A 20,385-nucleotide genomic window follows, 5' to 3' on the forward strand; every position below is an offset into this window, starting at 1 on the left:
CTCTGGTCACAGGGACAGCCAGACTTCCTGGGACAGGGGTCAGAAGGCAGGGGCAGCCAGTGAGGAAGGAACCAGGACGAGGTCCCAGGAGATGGCCGGGAGGAGACAGCCCAAGTGGAGGAGAGGCCGGGTGGGCACCCTGAGCCTTCATGTCCCCTTCACTGGTGGGCAGCATCTGCCTATGAGCTCCTAATATCACATTCAAGAGTCCAGTGAGCACGGGCATAGGGAGGGAGCTTGTGGACAGGCCTCTAACCTACACGCCAGCAAGTGACGATGGTGCCACCAAATGGGAGGCATAGGCTGTGGGTCCCCCTTCTGAACCTGCACATTCACCAAACAGGAGGCATGAGCTGTGGGTCTCCCTTTCTCACTGGACACGGGCGTTGGGAGGGAGCATGTGGATGGGCCTCTAACCCACACGCCAGCAAGTGATGACGATGCCACCGAACGGGAGGCATGGGCTGTAGGTCTCCCCTTCTGAACCTGCACATGCAGCGGTGCCTGCTTCAGGGCATCTACAAGCTGCCCTTGGCCCAGCACCTCAACACCCCTGCTCCTAAGGAGCTGCGAGTCCCTGGCCCCCAGGCTTGCCTGGGCCACAGGTTTCCCATGGGAATGGGGATCTTCATAGCACCTCACAGGCCTGCTGTCCTAGGGGCCACTGAGACCCTGTGAGGCTGTGTGAGGTGCACCACCCGGCTCAGTTCTGCTGTGCGGTGGTAATGAGATGACATCTGGGGTTTTGTTTTTGCTTCTCTGACTTCCCATCCTTTCAGACTGGAGGACCCTGACCCTGCTGGGGTGGCCAGGGACTTGAGGAGGGAGTGCAGGGAGCTAACCCAGCTGACCAGCTCAGACCAGGGAGCCTCAGGTGGGTAGGGCAGGCCTGGGGCTGGAGAGGCTCTGCCTTTGACCAGGAGGCCGGTGGCAGAGATGTCTCAGGGGTAGGGTTTCCTGGCTGTTTATTTCTAGGCTAGGACCTATGCCAGCGTCCCTTTTAGAAAAGCTGGAAGAAACATTCCTGGGTGAAAGTCTGGACAACAGTGCCTGCCTGGGCGGCCCGGGCTCTGCCCCTGCTTCAGCACCCGGGGGCCCTGAGTGCCTGGTCGCTGAGTCACTTCTGCAGAGCTAAATTCCACAGACGCGCACATGGCGCCAAACACCTGGCTCCTGGACCTCCCTATTCAGGCGCTGTGCCTAGGTGTCTGCATGCCTGGAGGGCGGGAGGCCTGCTGGGCATGCACGCGATCTCATCAGCACACTTAATATACATGTACCCACACCCTGCAGGCGCGTGGACAGGCAGGTCACAGCCCGGTAGCAAGAGCACACCTGGAGATTCCGTGGTGCCTTAACTTTCCAAAGCACTCTCATGTGACTGTTCCACAATGACATCTTCCATCCCCGCCCTCTCAGCCAGGCTCCAGGCTGGGCTCTTCACCTGCATTGGTGGTGGCCTCTCTGCGAACCCAGTGCTAGACAAGACAGATTATTGTCTTTTGTCCTTGGAGGAACTGAGGCTCGGAGAGTGTGATCAACACGCCCAGGCCACACAGCTGGGGTGTGTCACACAGGCGTGAGTGCGTTGATCCTGGAACCAGCCATACCCTCCACCACTCTGGATACTTCAGGCGAGCTCCTTAATCCCAGCTGGGCCTCTATACATAGGTCTTAACTGTCTAGGCAAATATTTTAAGAAATGAGTGGATATCTCTGCTTTAGGGAGCCCATCCATGAATATCCATGCCTGTCCAAGCAGGTAAGTTGAAGGACTTGCTATAAGTAGAGGTGAACTTCTCGGCCACGTGTAGTAAGGATGACTTACATCAAAGTGCATTTCACAATTTTACCAAGACCTCTCATGTCCGTTAGCACTTGAACTTAATTTAAGATCAGATGTTGGCTTTCCTAGGAAAGACTGTATACGTGGGTAGCTTACATTCTGCCCACATTCCAAGCACATTACTGTTCATTATTCAGCCATAATTGCCATTATTATAGGCCCTTGATGGAGTTACATAAGTGAAATGGGCTGAATTTCACTAAACTTCTATTTTGCACCTGGGGTTTGCCTCAATCAATACTTTTTGTACAAGACCTGGATTGAGACAGAAAGTTGATATCGTACAAACTAAGATAAGTTTGTGTTATATTTCCTTTTCAATTGGGACATTAGTTATTGGTTGTCACATGTACTCACACATAAATAAAATGTGGACTCATTAGGCCAGGAGGAAGGACAGATACGGGGGAGGAGAGGCTGTAACCAGAAGGCAGTAGAAAGCCCAGACCTCCCCCAGGGCCCCTGTTGCACTCAGTCCCTGTTGAGTCAGAGATAGGGAGAAGCCAGGGGGTAGGGGAGTTGGTGAGGGGAGCAGCCTTGGTGAGCGGGAGGTGGGCAGACGGAGATGGAGATGGAGACAGAGAGATAGAGACAGAGAGAGGCAGAGATGGACAGAGACAGAGACAGAGATGGAGAGACAGAGATGGAGAGAGACAGAGATGAAGAGATGCAGAGATGGACAGAGACAGACATAGAGACAGACCGAGAGAGATGGAGAGACAGATGAAGAGATACAGAGACAGAGATGAAGAGAGACAGAGATGGAGACAGAGATGCAGAGAGACAGGGATGAGATACAGAGACGGACAGAGACAGAGATGAAGACATAGAGATGGAGAAAGACAGAGACAGAGAGAGACAGAGACAGAGATGGGGAGAGACAGATGAAGAGAGACAGAGTGAGACAGAGATGGAGAGAGAGCGATGAAGAGATACAGAGATGGACAGAGACAGAGATGGAGAGAGACAGAGATGAAGACAGAGACAGAGAGAGATGGAGAGATACAGAGAGATGGAGAGAGATAGAGAGACAGGGAGCAATGAAACAGAGACAGGAATGGAGAGATGCAGGAAGAAATGGAGACAGAGAGAGGTGGGGACAGAGCGAGCCAGCATGTGCCACTCCAGGGCCGGGTTCTGTGGCCACGTGGGCATGGCATCCTGGGCTGTGCATTGCTTTCCCAGAGCGCATGGCTGGCTGTGGGGTACAGGACCAGGAAAAAACCTCCTGGTTGCCCTCAGGCCACCTTGGGGAAGGTGGGAGGTGACTTCAAGACAGAGAGGACACCAGAGAGCTGCTCCCAGCCATCAGAGCCAAGCACAGGCATGGAACCTCGAAATGGCCTTGACTCCACAGGGCCTTTGGAGCAAGTCCAGCAGTGGAACCAGGCAATGGGTAGGGTTTGTCCACAATAGGAGTGCAGAGCAGAGGCCCAGCCAGAGCTTTCAACTTGAAACCTAGGCTCCCTCAGACCTCGGATCAGAACAAGCTCCTTTAACTGAGAATTCGTTCATATTTCAAGTGAATTGTTGCTAAATGCTGTATTTTAGGCTTAGATGAATCAAGGTCCAGCATACCTGACGATGACAAAGGGGACCTGGGAGCTGGAGACTTCTGTGTCCATGGGCAAAAGCAGGGGGATGCTCAGGTGCTGGGAGGAGGTCCTGGGCCTCTGTGTCCTTGCAGCAGGAGACTGGATGTGGAAGAGAAGGCAGCCGCCTGGGCGTTCAGTGCAGCCCGACAGACAGCCCCACCTCTGCCACAGCCCTGCCTGCCTGGTCCATGCCCTGCACCAACCCCAAAGTGACCTCTCTAAAACCCAGAGCCATTTTCCTGCTGGAAATTCCACAATGGCCTTCAATCGTAGTCGTACATTGGAATCTCTTGTAGAGATTTTTTTTTAAATGCTCACACCTGGGCATCGCCATAAATTTAGACTTCGTTGGTATGGGCTAGAGTTCAGGCACTGTTAAAAGCCCCAGGTGATCCTGACACAGCCAGGTGGAGGCCAGCAGAGGTGGAACCCCTCCTTCATGACGTCCCGGCAGCTGCTTGAACCACCCCAAGCATCATCTCTCAAACAGCAGCGACGATGAAACGCCTACCTGCACCCAAGGTCCTGCAGCCACCAAGCTGGTCCACGCCTGCACCCGAGGTCCTATAGTCCTGTGGCTGCCAAGCTCATTCATGCCTTGTAACCTGCTTGAAAAGCGCTTCAACACCTGCACCCAAGTTCTTGCGATCCTGTGGCTGTCAAGCTGACCCACGCCCCTGTCACCTACTTGAAAAATGCTTCAACACCTGGCTTCCACATCCCTTTCTGGAGCTTCCCAGTGCCTCCAGTGAGTCTGCAGCTCCCAGCTCTGCACTGCCTGAAGTCACAGAGAGACCTCCGTGTCAGGGTGCACGTGCCATGCCTGGCCTCTCAGGAACAGCGTTCTGAGCTCCTCATGTGGAAGCTACTGTGGTCTCTGCTTCCACATGGGCACAGGCCATCACGCAGTAAGGTATGAGCAAGGGCCCCACTCTCAAAATGCAACACGCTTGACTGTCCAACACACACAAGGACTCACGTGCACACCCAAGTGTCTACACATGTCCACACAGTACATATGCCCACAGACACACGGTACACAGTCATACACATGCGCACAAGTACAATGCACCCATCCACATGTCTGCACATGTTCACATGTGAAGACGTGTTTGCATGTGGATTCACATGTGTGAACACCTGTGCACACCCCCACCACCACCACCTTCACCACTGTGTCTCTCATGGTAGTCAGAGGGTAAGGGTAAGAATTTCTGAATCCCATGTATGACATCCTAAAGCAAAATGCTTTTCTGCGTCCTCCCAGAGAGACGATGCAGCAGCCACAGGAAGTGAGCTTCTTGGACAAGGGACATCAGGCCGACTTCCTGGTGCCTCGTCCCCTGAGCAGGTGAGAGGTGCTGATAAAATGAGCTGCTGCACCGATGCCTGGGTGACTGGGGTGGAGGGCTGTGGGGGTCCTGGAGCCACTCCTTCTCCCCCTGCATCACTCCCGGGCCTCTCCTGGAGGCCTGAGCCATCCTCCCCAGGGCAGCCCCAGGCTCTGCTGCCTGAGCAAACCCAGAGCCCAGCCCTCCCTCCCCCTGCAGCCTGAGGGCAGGGACCATGGCAAGCCTTTCTCCTACAGTCCCAGTGCCTCAGCAGCCTCATTTTCGGGAACGTGCCAGCTCATTTTCTGGCCTGTTTTGTGGTGTGGCAACAGCCTCGAATCACAGCAGCCTGAGCAGCCCGGTAAATATTTACACAAACCTGGGGCTGGCAGGCCGTCTCCTTTGTGGGGCTGCTCTGCTGAAAGGGAGGGGAGCCAGGCCGGCTCAGTCCCAGCTCAGTGCAGATGGTGCCTGCAGCACGCAGCTCTCCTGGGGACGCAGCCGCGATGCAGACATGGGCTTTTGGAGCCCCTGGCAAAAGCTGGTGGCCGCTCCTGGCTGGGGCTCTGTGGTCTTGTGTCTGGAAATGTGGCCTGGGAACATCCCTGAGGTTTCCCCCGAAACAGCAAAGACTCCTCTTTTTTATGCACAGGCAGCCCTCTGAAGTCCTCAGAATGCTCCAGATATGGACAGTCACCTCCCAGCTGGGCTCTGGTGCGCTGGAAATCAGAAACAGGTTTTTTATGTGGTTCATTTTTTTCCGTTTCCAAGCATTTTTATTGTTATGCTTATTAACAAATCACATCATCATTGCTGGTTATAGTAAGTGTATAAAAGTGCATTTAGAGGCATATCCATTGAGGCGTTTCCAGGACAGAGATACGGGCCAGGGAGGCCAAAGTTCTCAGCCTTCAGCAAAGGCAGCCATGAGTCAGTCATGAGTTAGGATGATGGGAGCCTGGTGTCACAGGAGACCTCAGGCCACAGTCACAGGGAGAACTGGGCATCATCACCGGGCCTCCGGCCTGTGTGCCCCCACCCAGCCAGCCTGAGCTATGAGCTTCTCATCACCAGCAGCCCGAAACCAGAGAGGACTAACATCCACATCTCCTCTACACCCAACAGGGACAGCTCACAGAGCCCGGGGCTCAATGAAGACCAGGTGTTTGGGAGAGGCGGGAGAGGATGTGGGGTGATGCCTGCTGCTTCTCCAGTGAAGAAGGTAGCTGGAGTTAGGACTAAATTTGTAAGGGAATGTTTGGGCCAGAGGACCCACCGTTTCCGCGGTCTGTATCTCCCCAAACACCCCAAATGTCCGACAAGGATACAGAGCCCAGGAAAATGCCGGGCTCAGGGAGGAGACGCGGAGGGCAGGTCACATACCTGCTGGTGGAAAGCCAGGCAGGAACCCTGTGTGGCCATGACGTCAGCACGGAAAGACCCTGGACCTCAGCCTGTCCCCACTGCATGGCAGGCAAGAAGCAGCGGCCCAGAGGTGGCGCCACATGAAGGCCAGAGTCCCAGTGTGGCTCCCATCTCCTGGGGCAGCTCGTGGCACTAGCCAGAAAAGCCCAGCCGGGGGGATCCAGGGGCTCATGAGACATGAAACATTTGCTTCCTCCCTTGGACACTCCCTTCTAGGAACAGGGGGAGCTGGAGAGAGGCAACAGGGCAGGAACAGAGAGCACTGAGGGTCCTCCTGTTCCTGAGGGTACAGCACACATCCAGGGCCCTGTCTGCACACTATTTCTCCCTCTCTTCTCACTCCCAATTTAGAACAAGTGCCCAGGGGAAGAAAGAAGAAAAGAGATGCTGCTCCTGCTGCCGGTTCCTCCTCCTTCCAGAGTGCTCTGCAGGGCAGGCTGCAGGCAAGGCCTCATCACCCTGGCACTCTCCAGTTCTCCATCTCTGCTGCCCCACCTGGACCTGTGAACCAGCCTGCATCCAGGACCCCAACCTTTCCCTCTCCATAAACGAGTCAGTGCACATTCACGGCCCCAGCCCATAAAGAACAGGGTGTTTCCGTCTCTTAGGCCTCAAATGTTTTAAATGCACAGAAAGAGATAGTGAGTGCTCAGGGCATCCCTGCAGCACGCACTCAGCAGCAGCTGCCATGGCCGACCTGGGCACCACACTTCAGATATGTGGCTCTGCACAGTACAAGAGATTGGGCCCGTCATCACATCCCACAAACATGCAGCACAGAGGCATTACTTACCCCACAGACCCACAGGTGCTCAGGGACAAATGTTTAAGCTACTGAGGCTGCACCAGACTCAAACACAGACGACATCTTTGAGATTATCAGAGGCAGTGTCCGCCAGACACTCAATTCCCTCTGTGGGAGTCAGACCCCAGGTCACCCAGCTTGCTGGGAGGGTTCCTCCAGAGCAGACATGCCCAAGTCAGACCCAGGAACACCAGCAGTTGACTTCCATAGCATTTGCCACCACTTCCATCTCCCTGTGTTCCTGTATCTTCCCAACTTCCTGTGAATATCTCCACCAGATGTTCCGTCAGCACTTAAAACTCACATTTCAACACTTGATCTGAATTCCCCCAAATCCCACCTCTTCCCCTGGGCACCCTGATTTGGTGCTGGCACCACCATCAACCAGGCAGCCAGAACCAAACTTTGGGCTTCTTCTCACTCTCATGCTTCCATGCAAACCACTGTGGAGTCAGGTCGTCGCTCTCTCTGAACCGTCTCCTAAAATCACCGCTTTTCCCACTTTCCACCCCTAACTCTCAGGGGAACCCCTCATCACCATCCATTTTGGCCAGTCTGCCTGGCATACCCTCAATCCATGATCCTTCCTGAAGCACAGAGCTTTCATACCTTGCTCAAGTATCCAGCACAGGAAAGTTCTTTCCTCCTGGGTGTGGAGCCCATCAGCACCCGGCTGAGCGTTGAGCCCACCTCCATGGCACCATTCTCTCTTGGGTCCCAGATAAACCAAGTGCTCCCATCCACCACCTGGCCCCGCTTTTCTGCCCTGCCCTTTGCTCAAGCCATTTGCACTCAAAGTGACCTGTCCTCCAGGCCCAGCCTGCATCAGACACGGCCTTTCCCAGACCCAGCCCGCAACAGACACACTCTCTCCAAATCTACAGCAGAGGAGGCCTGGAAGCCGGGTCTGGCTGCTCCATCCAGGGGTCTCTGCCAGGCAGATGCTTGACCCTCCTGGGGGGCCTCATTGGCCCCTCCTGCTCTAGTCTTCCTAGTGCGGCTGTGGTCTCAGAGTCCTGCATACCCAAATCACCTCCAAGAATCAAAATTGAAATTAGTTGGGGAAGAAACAGGTCGCATGCTTCTGAGGGAAGGAACCCGTCCCTCTAATTCCTAAATGTGTAGTCGGCCCTGCCCAAGGGCTCCTGGAGACAGGGAGGAGCGACACAGGGTCTCTTCTTGCATCCAAAGGCCCTGAGTCCAAATACAGTCTCGCTGGGAGCTGGGACTTCAGTGCGGGACGGGGGGGGTACCATTCAGTCCACAAGGTCCACAGCATGTAGGGAGGGTGAGGTTGGGGAGCAGGCAGAGGCTTGCCCCCAGGCTGCAAAGTTTCTCAGCCTGTCTGGCAGGGGTACAGCTTTAAACAAAGAAGTCCAATCAAAAGCCCTGGCTGCTGGCACAGATCACCACACCAGAGACACAACACACCACCTTGCCATGGCGTCTGCCACTGAGAACGTCCTGAGTCAGGCCCTAACCCACCTGCCTGGGTTTTTCACCCATGGGCTCTCTTCAGGGCCACAACCTCTAGGGACAGATAATGACTGTTCATTGATTTTTAGTGGTATGTGAAAAGAAGCACATCGTAAGTATTAAATAATGTATTTAAAGTTATCTATGGTTGAAGTATGTATTACAATGTTCATTTACATATGATCTTTTAAAATATTCCTATGATTTCCTCATTTGGCAAGCATTGTATGCACTTTACTCTGCTTTCAAAGTAAACGTAAGAAAAACCCATGACTCATCAGTACTTTTGAAACAAACAGCTGTATTCTATTTTATTTAAGGACTGAGTGTATGTTAAAAAATCAAATTACTTGCATGTAATATGTCTCCAAATGACTTTTATGATCCAAAGTTTAGAATATTTCTTTCAGATGTTTAAATATCTGCTTCTCTAGAGATCATATTTTGTTCCCAAATGATGCGAGGGACTTTGGGACATGTCTGAAGCTCTTTGCAAACAGCACATTGATGGTGTGACAGCCTATATTCACAACCAGCAAAAAGCAAAATGGCTACGACTACCATTCTATTTCCCTCTTTGTCCATTGGATGTGAGGGACGTTTTGACATGTTATGGAGGCATCTTGCTAAATGATTGACGTGTTATGTAGGCATCTTATTAAATGATTGACATGTTGTGTAGGCATCTTGCTAAGTGACTGACATAGTACATAGGCATTTTGTTAAATGGATGCAACTTAGAGACATCCTGAGATTTATTTGCAGAACTGCTGCAATTCTTTTTAGTACTTGCCGACTTTCCTGAGCTTCCTCATAGACACTGTCAATTTGCATAGAATAATATATGACTATGAGGAATAAAAATACAATTCTAAGGTCCCCAACTAACTGAAATGACCCCACCTTGCCAAAGGGACCACTGAGAAACCTTGAAAACTGAGTTCCCAGCCGTGACAGGGGGAGGTCAGATATGCTTCCTGATCCCCTCCCTCACTAAGCACCATTAGGCTTCCTTCCCTGACGGCTACCCAGAATACAGCCCCTTCAAAGGAGACCACGCTGATTTCCACCAACCTGATGTCACCCCTCTCTTTTATGGTGTGGGCACAAACACTGACCAGCACTCCTTCCTGACGCAAGAGCACTGACTGCAGACTGCAGCTCCGCCGGGCCACACAGGAAGCACAGTGAGGGCTTTTGCATCCTCTGCTTCACATTTACCCTCCACACTGCCCTAGGAGAGGCTCTCCACAAGGGCTCTGCCCCTGCAGCAGACTGCTGCCTGGATATCCAGGAGCTTCCATACATCCTCTGAAATCTAGGCAGGAGCTCCCAAGCCTCAACTCTCAGCCTCTGCACACCCACAGGCTTAACACCACGTGGAAGCTGCCAAGGCTTACAGCTTGCACCTTCTGGAGCAGCTGCCTGAGATGTATTTGGGGCCTTTTTAGCCACGGCTGGAACTGGAGCAGCTGAGACACAAGGAACAGTGTCCCAAGGCTCGGCAGGGTGGCGAGGTCCTGGGCCTGGCCCTCAAAATCATTCTTCCCTCCTCTGAGTCTTCCCTCTGAGTCTGTGATGAGAGGAGCTGCACTGAAGTTCTCTGAAATGCCTTTGAGGCATTTTCTCCATTGTCTTGGCTATCAACATTTGGCTCTTGTTTACTTATGCAAATTTCTGCAAGCCAGCTTGAATTCCTTCCCAGAAAATGGGTTTTTCTTTTCTACCACATGGCAGGGCTGCAAATTTTCCAAAATTTTATGCTTTGCTTTCCCTTTAAATTTAAGTTCCAATTTCAGATCATTTCTTTATTTATGCAAATTAGCATAGGCTTTTAGAAGCAGCCAGGCCAAATCTTGAACGCTTTGCTGTTTAGACATTTCTTCTGCCAGATATCCTAAATCATCTCTCTCGAGTTCAAAATTCCACAGATCCCTGGAGCAGGTGCACAATGCCTCCAGCCTCTTTGCTAAAACATAGCAAGAGTGACCTTTACTCCAGTTCCCAACAAGTTCCTCATCTCCATCTGAGACCTCCTTGGCCTGGACTTCATTTTCCATGTGACTATCAGCATTTTGATCACAACAATTTAACAGGTCTCCAGGAAGTTCCAAACTTTCCCTCATCTTCCTGTTTTCTTCTGAGCCCTCCACACTCTTCCAACCTCGGCCCTTAATCCGGTTCCAAAGCGGCTTCCACATTCCAGGGATCTTTATAGCAACGCCCCACAGTACCAATTTTCTGTATCATTGCATTCTCTCATTGCTAAAAAGAACTACCTTATAAGGGTCACTTATAAGGAAAGGAGGTTTAATTGGCTCATAGATTCACAGGCTACACAGGCTTCTGCCTCTGAGGAGGCCTCAGGAAACTTACAATTAGGGCAGAAGGCAAAGGGGAAGCTGGCATTACTTATGTGGCCAGAGCAAGAGACAAGAGGGAGCAAAGGGTGAGGTGCTACACACCTTTAAATAACCAGATCTTTTAAGTAACCAGTGAGAACTCACTCACTATCATGAGAACAGCAAGGGGGAAATGTGCCCCCGTGATCCAGGCACCTCCCACCAGGCCCCTCCTCCCACATTGGGGATTACAATTCGACATGAGATTTGGGCGGGACACAAATCCAGACCATATCACACACCTCACTCCTCTAACACATGGACAAAAACATCAGTCCCTTCCAGAGCTTCCGAAGGTTCACAAAACACCCTGGGAAAACGTGCGCCTATTTAGTTTTTGTTAGAGTTTAACTCTGATGTTGAAATGCAGGCATTTTGACTGTGAGGTGAGAGAACACTTGGAAATTTTCTCAGTCTGCTCCATGTGCTCTGGGACATTCAAAATCTCCCAGGCGTCTCCACCAAGAGACCCAGCCCCACAGGATCCTCTGCTAACAGTAGAGGATGATCCCTCCCCTCTGCCAGAGCAGCAGTGAATCACCTCTCAGCTCTTCAGGGTCAAGCCATTTTCACCACAACTACCTGCCAGAGCCTGAGGGTCCCCGCAGGACGTCCCAGATCCTGACCTGGCCCAGGACCTGCAGCCCCCGCCCAGACACGCCTCCCAGGGCCCAGGACCTGCAGCCCCCTCCCAGACACGCCTCCCAGGACTGCTCCAATCACAGCCACCCCTCAGCTCCTACTAAGGTTCAGTTTCAATTTCAAAGGTTTAGTTTCAATTTTGCAATTTCTTTCATGTGCCCATCCCCCAAGCCTTTTCAGTCTTCTAATTTTCCAGCAAATGAGACATTACAAAAAGTCTTGTTTATCCTAGCTAAGTATCTCAATTAAAAACACTCCATTCCGAAAACATGAAGCAGCATTTGGCACCTTCGTGGTAGCACAAAACAGCTGGGGAGATGCTCTGTGCTCTGAATGTCCACTGAGTCAGCTTCTGGCCGCTGCCACACTGTCCTGGGGGAGGGTGTGGGGGGTAGGGGTGCTCCAGCTATCCCCGTGTGAACTGGATGCCAGTGAGGGATGGGGACCGTCATGGTGCCCTCAGCGCTGGCGATAGGTGCTTCCCACTGAGGACCCTCAGGACAAGCTGGACATTCTGCTGTCCTGGGCACCTGGCATACCTGCATGTCCTTCCAGAGACCAGGGGTTTGGCTCCCCCCACCCCCACCAGTTCAAATGTGACAGGGGAAAGCTCTGCATGTCTCTGCTTAGAAACTTGCTGAAAGATAAAGGTCATTGTTAAGCGCCTTCTCTGTGTGAGACAGAAACAAGGGGGATCCCTGCTCTCAGGGCTGCTGGAGGGAGACCCTGTCAGGAGGATGAGTACTACAGTAACTGCTGTGTTCCCTGGGATGACGGCTGCAGTGGGGGTGAAGGTAAGATGAATGATGAGCACCGTGGGTCCTGTTTCCCAGCTGTGCCTGGGGTGTGCACAGACACGACCCTGATCACCCAGAAAGCCTGGCCCAAACTCACCACTGACTGTGGACAGTGAGAGCGCTTAGATCTGTGCATGGCAGAGGGCTGGTCCTGGTGGCCTCCAACCTGGCAACATTTTACACAGGTGTTACACTCCTGAAAATAAGTTGGCAAGTTATCCTGTAGTACATTTTCTGAAAGAGTGAAGGAGTCTTCTATAAAACATGATCCCACGAGCCAATGTTCTTTTTCACATAAACCCTAATGATTTGTTCCCATCCCAGAGGATCTGGGTGGACTCGGTGGGTCTAAGGGGGGTTCTCGGGTCACTGGACATCTGCAAACCCCTGGGGGTTATTCCCACGTGCACACCAAGTGGAACCAGGAAGTAAACACTCTGGCTCAAGGCATCTGGTGTGCGTGAATCAGGAGGCCGACCCTCAGAAAGGTGTGAGGAGCCACCTCCAGTCACCACCCCAGCCAGGCGCTGGGAAGAAGTCATTCCGTTTCTAGCTGATGTGCAAACTCTTCTGAATGATGTCAGGCACGTTCTTTATTTTCTGTTTAACTTTGTACTTTTATTTTTATTTTTAATTTTTTTAATTTAATTTCTTTTTTATTATACTTTAAGTTCTAGGGTACATGTGCACAATGTGCAGGTTTGTTACATATGTATACATGTGCCGTGTTGTGCTGCACCCATTAACTCGTCATTTACATTAGGTATATCTCCTAATGCTCTCCCTCCCCCTACCCACACCACACGACAGGCCCCGGTGTGTGATGTTCCCCACCCTGTGTCCAAGTGTTCTCATTGTTCAATTCCCACCTGTGAGTGAGAACATGTGTTGAACATGAGTGCAGTGTTTGTTTCTTTTGTCCTTGCGATAGTTGCTGAGAATGGTGGTTTCCAGCTTCATCCGTGTCACTACAAAGGACATGAACTCATCCATTTTTATGACTGCATAGTATTTCATGGTATATATGTGCCACATTTTCTTAATCCAGTCTATCATTGATGGACATTTGGGGTGGTTCCAAGTCTTTGCTATTGTGAATAGTGCCGCAATAAACGTATGTGCTCATGTGTCTTTACAGCAGCATGATTTATAATCCTTTGGGTATATACCCAGTAATGGGATCACTGGTCAAATGGTATTTCTAGTTCTAGATCCTTGAGGAATCGCCACACTGTCTTCCACAATGGTTGAACTAGTTTACAGTCCCACCAACAGTGTAAAAGTGTTGCTATTTCTCCAGATCCTCTCCAGCACCTGTTGTTTCCTGACTTTTTAACGATGGCCGTTCTAACTGGTGTGAGATGGTATCTCATTGTGGTTTTGATTTGCATTTCTCTGATGGCCAGTGATGATGAGCATTTTTTCATGTGTCTGTTGGCTGCATAAATGTCTTCTTTTGAGAAGTGACTGTTCAATTGACAAATGGGATCTAATCAAACTAACAAACTTCTGCACAGCAAAAGAAACTACCATCAGAGTGAACAGGCAACCTACAGAATGGGAGAACATTTTTTGCAATCTACTCATCTGATACAGGGCTAATATCCAGAATCTACAAAGAACTCAAACAAATTTACAAGAAAAAAACAACCCCATCCAAAAGTGGGCAAAGGATATGAATTAACTTTGTACTTTTAACTAATTATAGTCTTACAGTAGAGTCACAAAAATAACAGCCCTTCCTGACACACCACACCCAACTTCCCTGAGTTAGCCCCTTAGCCCCAGCACGACTGCCAGAGCAGGACACTCACAGTTACACATGTTATTCATGAAACTCACAGACTTCAGATAAACCTCACGGTGTTTCCACATGGGCCCGGCTTCTGCTCCAGGGTCCATCAGGGTGGTCGCCTGCGTCCAGTTGCCTGAGTCTTGGCCGCCTGCAGCCTTGTCTTTCGAACCTTGACACGTTGGAAGACTGTTGATCAGTAATTTTGCTGACTATCTGGTCTGTCCAATTGGACTGAAGTAAGGCACTATTGGCAAGAATGCCACAGAGGTGATGCCAAGTCCCTGCTGGGGTGCGATGCCCCTGCTGTCCCACCATGTCCCGTTGTGTCTCTTCCATCCCTCCAAGTCCCTGCTGTCCTACCAAGTACTTGCTGTTCCTCTGTGTCCTTGCTGGCCCACCATGTCCCTGCTGGGGCTAATATCCAGAATATACTGTGTCTGGGGGCTCACGAAGTCCTCGTGGTCACCACTGGCTGTGGGCCTCCATCACCGGGGGAACAACGTTACCACTGCTTGCCCACTGTGAGGTTACAAAGTGATTCTCCTTTTTGGATAATAAATATCTTCTTCGCTAACTGCCTATCACATATGTCCGTATTCAATATTTGAAAAATCAAATTAACATCTCCCCAGGAACTAAAACAGCCCTATTCCCTTCCACCCCCTGCAGGCAGACGGTGTCATCGGGAGTCTGTTAGAGACAGGTGGGGAAGGGTGGCCGCCGGCACGTCCCAAGCCTGGCCTTGAGCTTCTGACCGTCTGCTGGGAGTGACACCCGGGGTCTCAAGAACACCACCGTGAACTGTGTGGTTGAGGTCCTTTAGAAACTAGGCTCCTCCAGATAAATACCTAAGCTAAAATATTGATTAAACTTCCATTTCTATAGCGGATCCAAGCATGTGACAGGAAGGAAAGTTTACTGGGAGGATCAGATCCCCGTTTAAGCGAAGAGGCTATGGAGTTGTCCTCGTTCCCAGGAGAAGAGAGTCACACACTGTGCTTCTAAGAAAGAACTGATCCTACCATAGGCGTGTGGCCGCCACGAATCCACATCCAAGCGGAAGCCACAGCTGTTCAGAAAAAAAAGCAAAAGGAAGAAAGACATCTCTGTTTGAAAAGAATAAACCAGAAATAAAATTCTGAGGCCCTCCAGTCACCTGCATGGACTTTCTCCTCAGCCACAGCTCTTAAAATGTAACCTGAGAGACGGGTTCAGGCCATGATGGGAAGCGGGGTCACACACATCTCGTTATACCCTTCACATTAACAGCAACACAGACTTTAAGTCTGACAAAAAACGTTTTGCAAGCTATTCTCTCTGCAGCTTCCTAGCCAAAGCTTCGTCTGCATGATAAAACCTTGGTCTCCACAACCTGTTATCTTAACCCATACATTCCTTTCTGCTGCATCTCAGGTCTTTGGACAAACTCAACCAATTGCCAACCAGAAAATGTTTAAATTTACCTAACACCTGGAAGCCTCCCTTCACTGCCAGCTTTGCATTGTCCCTCCTTTCTGGACCAAGCCCCACACCAATGTACTTCTCAAATGTCTTTGATTGATGTCTCATGCCTCCCTAAACTATATAAATCCAAGCTGTGCCTGATCACCTTGGCACACGTTCTCAGGGCCTGCAGAGGGCTGTGTCATGGGCCACGGTCACTCATATTTGGCTCAGAGTAAATTTACTCAAATATTTTACAGAGTTTGACTCTTTTTGTGCACAATAGGTAAGGCTACAAGTTTCTTTCTTTGCTCTGATTAATCAGCCCAGAGCCTCCTCTCTTGCCACCGGTGAAATTTAAAATAAATGAAGGTGTTTTACGGATGGGGTCTGTGGAGACCCAGTAGGCAAGGGGGACCGCTTTCCTGCTAGCTCTCCCTAGCATCCTTGGCCAGTTGAGAGGGATCTGTCATTCTCCTACCAAAAATTTCACCCAGGCACGTGGGGCCTTTTGTAAAGCAGGATCTCAGGTCCCACCACAGGTACAGGAATCAAAACCATCATTCCAGCCAGGCCCGAGGTAAGCCCTGTGCACAGGAAGGTGTGAGAAGCATTTCTCTGCACCAGGAGCCCTCAGACTTTTCCGGTAACCAACGGGAAAGTGAATACTTTAGGATTTGCCGGCCACACTACTCCACTCTGCCACTGTAAAATGAAACTTCCTGGGAGAGTTTGTGAGTGGAAGAGCAGGGCTGTGTTCTAATAAACTTTACTTGATTTGGCTCAGTTCAGCCCAGTTTTCCATAGGTGGGCAGCGTCTTGGTTGGCAAGATGATAACAAAGGACCCCAGCTCTGAACCACCCACATCTCACGTCAAATCCTAAGCCCCCAGTGTTGGAGGTGGGGCCTGGTGGGAGGTGATCGGATATTGGGCGGATTTCTCTCCTGTGCTGCTCTCGTGATGGTGAATGAGGGCTCGTGAGATTTAATTGTTTATAAAAGTGTGTGGCACCTCCACCATCCCCACCCCCTGACACCTCTAATCCTCCTCTGGGCATGTGATACATGCCTAGTTCCCCGTTGCCTTCTGCCTTCTGCCATGACTGTAAGTTTTCTGAGACCTCCCCAGCCATGTTTCCTGTACAGCCTGCAGAACCATGAGCCAATGAAACCTCTTTTCTTTATAAATTACCCAGCCTCTATATATTTATAAAGAGTGTAAGAACATATTAATCCACTTACAGACTTGTGGCAGGACAGGTGTGACCCTGGGCCAGTTTTCAGCCCCTGATCAAGGTCAGTTACTGTCTGGAAACGGCCCTGTTTTCCTTGCAGATTCAGAAGGGAAAGGTCGTGTTTCCGAACACAGAATAGGACATGCGACAGTGGAGTCACACTGGAGAATTTGATTTGCATAGAATTGGTTCACAAAACACTAGAAGCTAATGGATGCAAGAGTGTGGACATAGTAATGATTTCAGGACGTCTTCCCAACAGCCCCGAGAGACAGATGTGTTATCATTTCCTTTTTATTCAGACAAGAAAATTGAGGCTTTGCTCAAATTCTTATGTTTAATAAGTAGGACTGCGATTTAAACCTAAGAGCTAACAGCAAAGCATTTTAGATCCTAAACTATAAGAATAAGCGTGAATGTGATTCTCAGCCCAGTGTAAGACCAGGTATTGCCGGATGAGAGGCGGCCATTCCTGGGAACAGCGGTGACGCTGAAAGCGCCAGTCCTTCAAGGTGGATCCTGAGTGGCTAAAATAGAGCCCAGCAACCATTTGCTGTCCATAGGTCACGCAAATGCAGACTCCCCCAAGAACCGCAGCCTTGCACCTGGGATACTTTCTGGGCTCACCTGAACCAACCAATCAGAGCTCACCTGATCCAACCAATCAAAGCTCACTGGCTTTGGCCAAATCAAGACTCGACTGTTATCAACCAATCAGAACTCAGCTGCCTTGACCAATCAGAACTAAGCAAGTTGGAATCCTTCATCTGGATACACAGACCTGACTGAAATCTGGGTGGGAGTTTTTGCTATAAAACCGGAACCTTCTCTTTGTTCTCCAGGCACGTTTGTTTACACCAAAGGCTGCATCTTCCTGGTTTGCAAACTGTGCCCTGGAGTCTCCTCCTTCTTCCAAACTCCTTTCGGAGGATGTGTTTACTCTGCATTTACAACTTCAGGAGCACTATCGCAGCCACGGTTTCTCTTTTTAGTGCTACACTATTTTGATTTTATAATCACACTATTTTGATATTGTGATAAAACATCCTCTTTTAATAATCAGTGTATTTTAGACTTCATGTGGTACAACTAAAAATCATACCAATTTCTTCCCAAGAAGAAAATTTACTCAAAATCCATAAAAGATATGGCTCGGTTCAGCTCAGCTGGCCACAGGCAGGTAGCCTATTGGCTGGAGGAAAGGAAACGAACGACTCCCACTCTAAGCCGGCTTCGGAGACTCGTGGTCTGGCCGAATGCTCCCTGCAGTGGAGATGGCTGTTAGCGTGTCCTTGGTGCAGGGATGGCAGATCAGTCTGACGTCCCTTATTAACACATCTGTCATATCAGCCACCTCTTTAAACGGGTGTCACGGAGTAACAAGATCCAGAAAAATGCCAGCAGTCCAGTTGGAACACCAGGTCCCGTTGGCTGAGATGCTGCTGTCCTCAAGTGAGGACAGGCGCTATCAGGGAATGTAGTCACAGCATCCACATGTCGGGAATCAAAGGCAATCTTTTTCTCCGGCATTTACATTCAGTCACGATACCCCTCGCCCCAGATCACATCTATAGAGTCTCGACAGCCACTGAAGAATTTCTCCAGCCCTGCATAACATCATGCCTGTCTGGTGCGGATCCACTAGACTGAAGGAACGAGGTGGAAGAGGCTTTTGTGTCCCTCGGTGCAGGGCAGACTTGTCCCTGCAGAGAATTATTTACAATGAGGGCAGAGCTGGGGTGTGAAGGACCCTCCAGGCGGGGCTGCTCCCTTCTCCCTGCAATGCCACACAGGAGGCGGTCCCCACAATGCCTCATCCCAAACACTGCCATTGGCTAAGTTTGAACACTGTGTGTCTCTAACAGCACTGCCTTCGTCAGTGGCTGAACACTCAGTTTCGAGTCATGTGGGCCATCTTTCACACAGGTAAGAATAGATGGGGAGAGACAGCATTGATGTGGCGCAGACCTATGACCTATGAGAGAGCCTAGACCTCCACTGGCCAGTTACGCAAAGGCGGTACAAGTGAATGTGCCCACCAGGGGCTGTACATGTCAGGTGTAAAGTGGTTATTACTATGCCTGGCATGTAACGGACTCGGAAAACACTGACTATTATTTTGCAAGAAAACAAGTAGCTCAAAATAGCCACAATGATGAAGAATTGGCAGCACTGCCTTCATTTCAGGATAAGGAAGTTGCCTGGAGGTGCACACCCAGATTGTACTGGGAAAGGACGGTCCCTGAGTGCGGATCTGCACACCACTAACCAGCCCTTTGTGTAGGAGCCCTGGAGCTGTGGCCACGGCTCACACAGGTAAGAGAAAACATCTGTGGTCCTAACTAACCACAGCCAAACTTGGAGGCCAGAGCCTACTGCCAGATGCATGTCCCCAGCTGAAAGGTGGCCACTGTGGCTGAGTGAGAGGGCTTGCTCACATTCCACAGAGGCTGTGTTCACGGAACCTGAATCCAGGAAGTTGTGTCCTTGGATCACCATGTTTCAGGGACCTGTGCTCCAGGGAGCCTGCAAATTGGAGACCCACGTTCCACAGAGCCTGTGTTCATGGCACCTGCATCCACAAAGCTGTGTCCACAGAGCCCCATGTTTCAGGGACCTGTGCTCCAGGGAGCCTGCACATGGGAGGCCCACGTTCCCTCTCTCCTCCATCACTTCTTCCTGGTCCTTGAAGCATTTCTTTCAGGTCTGCCTGGTACTGTGGCTGCTTCTGGGGACTTTGGACCTGTGGGCTCCTCTGTCTCAGTGGGATCTTTGTCATCCCTGCTGGTCTAGCGGGAAAGCACCCTGAGCACGGCTGGGAAACCAGCCATGTGAAGGAATGCACATGGTGCTGTCTGGCTAACTCCGGACTCCCAGCACTGCACAAAGTCAGGAACTCAAAGTGACACAGAATCCCCAGTGGCATCAAGTGGCAGAGGCAGGTGGAGTTTGGCTGAGTTGTTACCTTTGGTCTTTGTGATGCTTTCTGACCAGGGTCTGCTCTCTGGAGCCTTAATCCCAGGAGAGCAAAAGAAGAAAGCATTCCTAGATCAGTGTCTCCTGGCTTTTCTGGCCTGGCACCCAGAGTTCAGGTTCTTACACTCTGCCTAACACACAGGCCAGCAGCACTTTCCACAGAACTGGACCTCCAGGTATGGCCGGCACTTTAGCAAGGACACGTTCAGTCATGAGCATCAAGAGTGATGCCCATCCTTGACCCTGAGGGCCAGCCGGTCCAAGACCCATACTCAACATTCTCAATGTGGCTTTCGCCTGCTCTTGGACACCCGAGCAGGTTTCTGTTCCTGAGCCCTGTGGATGGTTCAGACGTCCCCATCCACATGAGGGTCATGTGATATGGCTTCAGTTTCCACCTGGCAGCCCTGGAAGCCCAGGTGTCTCTGGAATGCATGGCTTCCACCTCCTCTACAGCCGTAGGCAACAGGTCGACCCAGGGCATGTGTGGGTCGCCTGCAGTGGACAGGTGGGATACACGGGGTGTGTGGTCACCTGCAGTGGATGGTGTGGTCACCTGCAGTGGATGGTGTGCTGTCTTCCATAGTGGGTGGTGTGCTGCCTTCTGCAGTGGGTG

Source organism: Piliocolobus tephrosceles, chromosome 5, assembly GCF_002776525.5.
Source record: "Piliocolobus tephrosceles isolate RC106 chromosome 5, ASM277652v3, whole genome shotgun sequence".
NCBI classification, from domain to species: Eukaryota; Metazoa; Chordata; class Mammalia; order Primates; family Cercopithecidae; genus Piliocolobus; species Piliocolobus tephrosceles.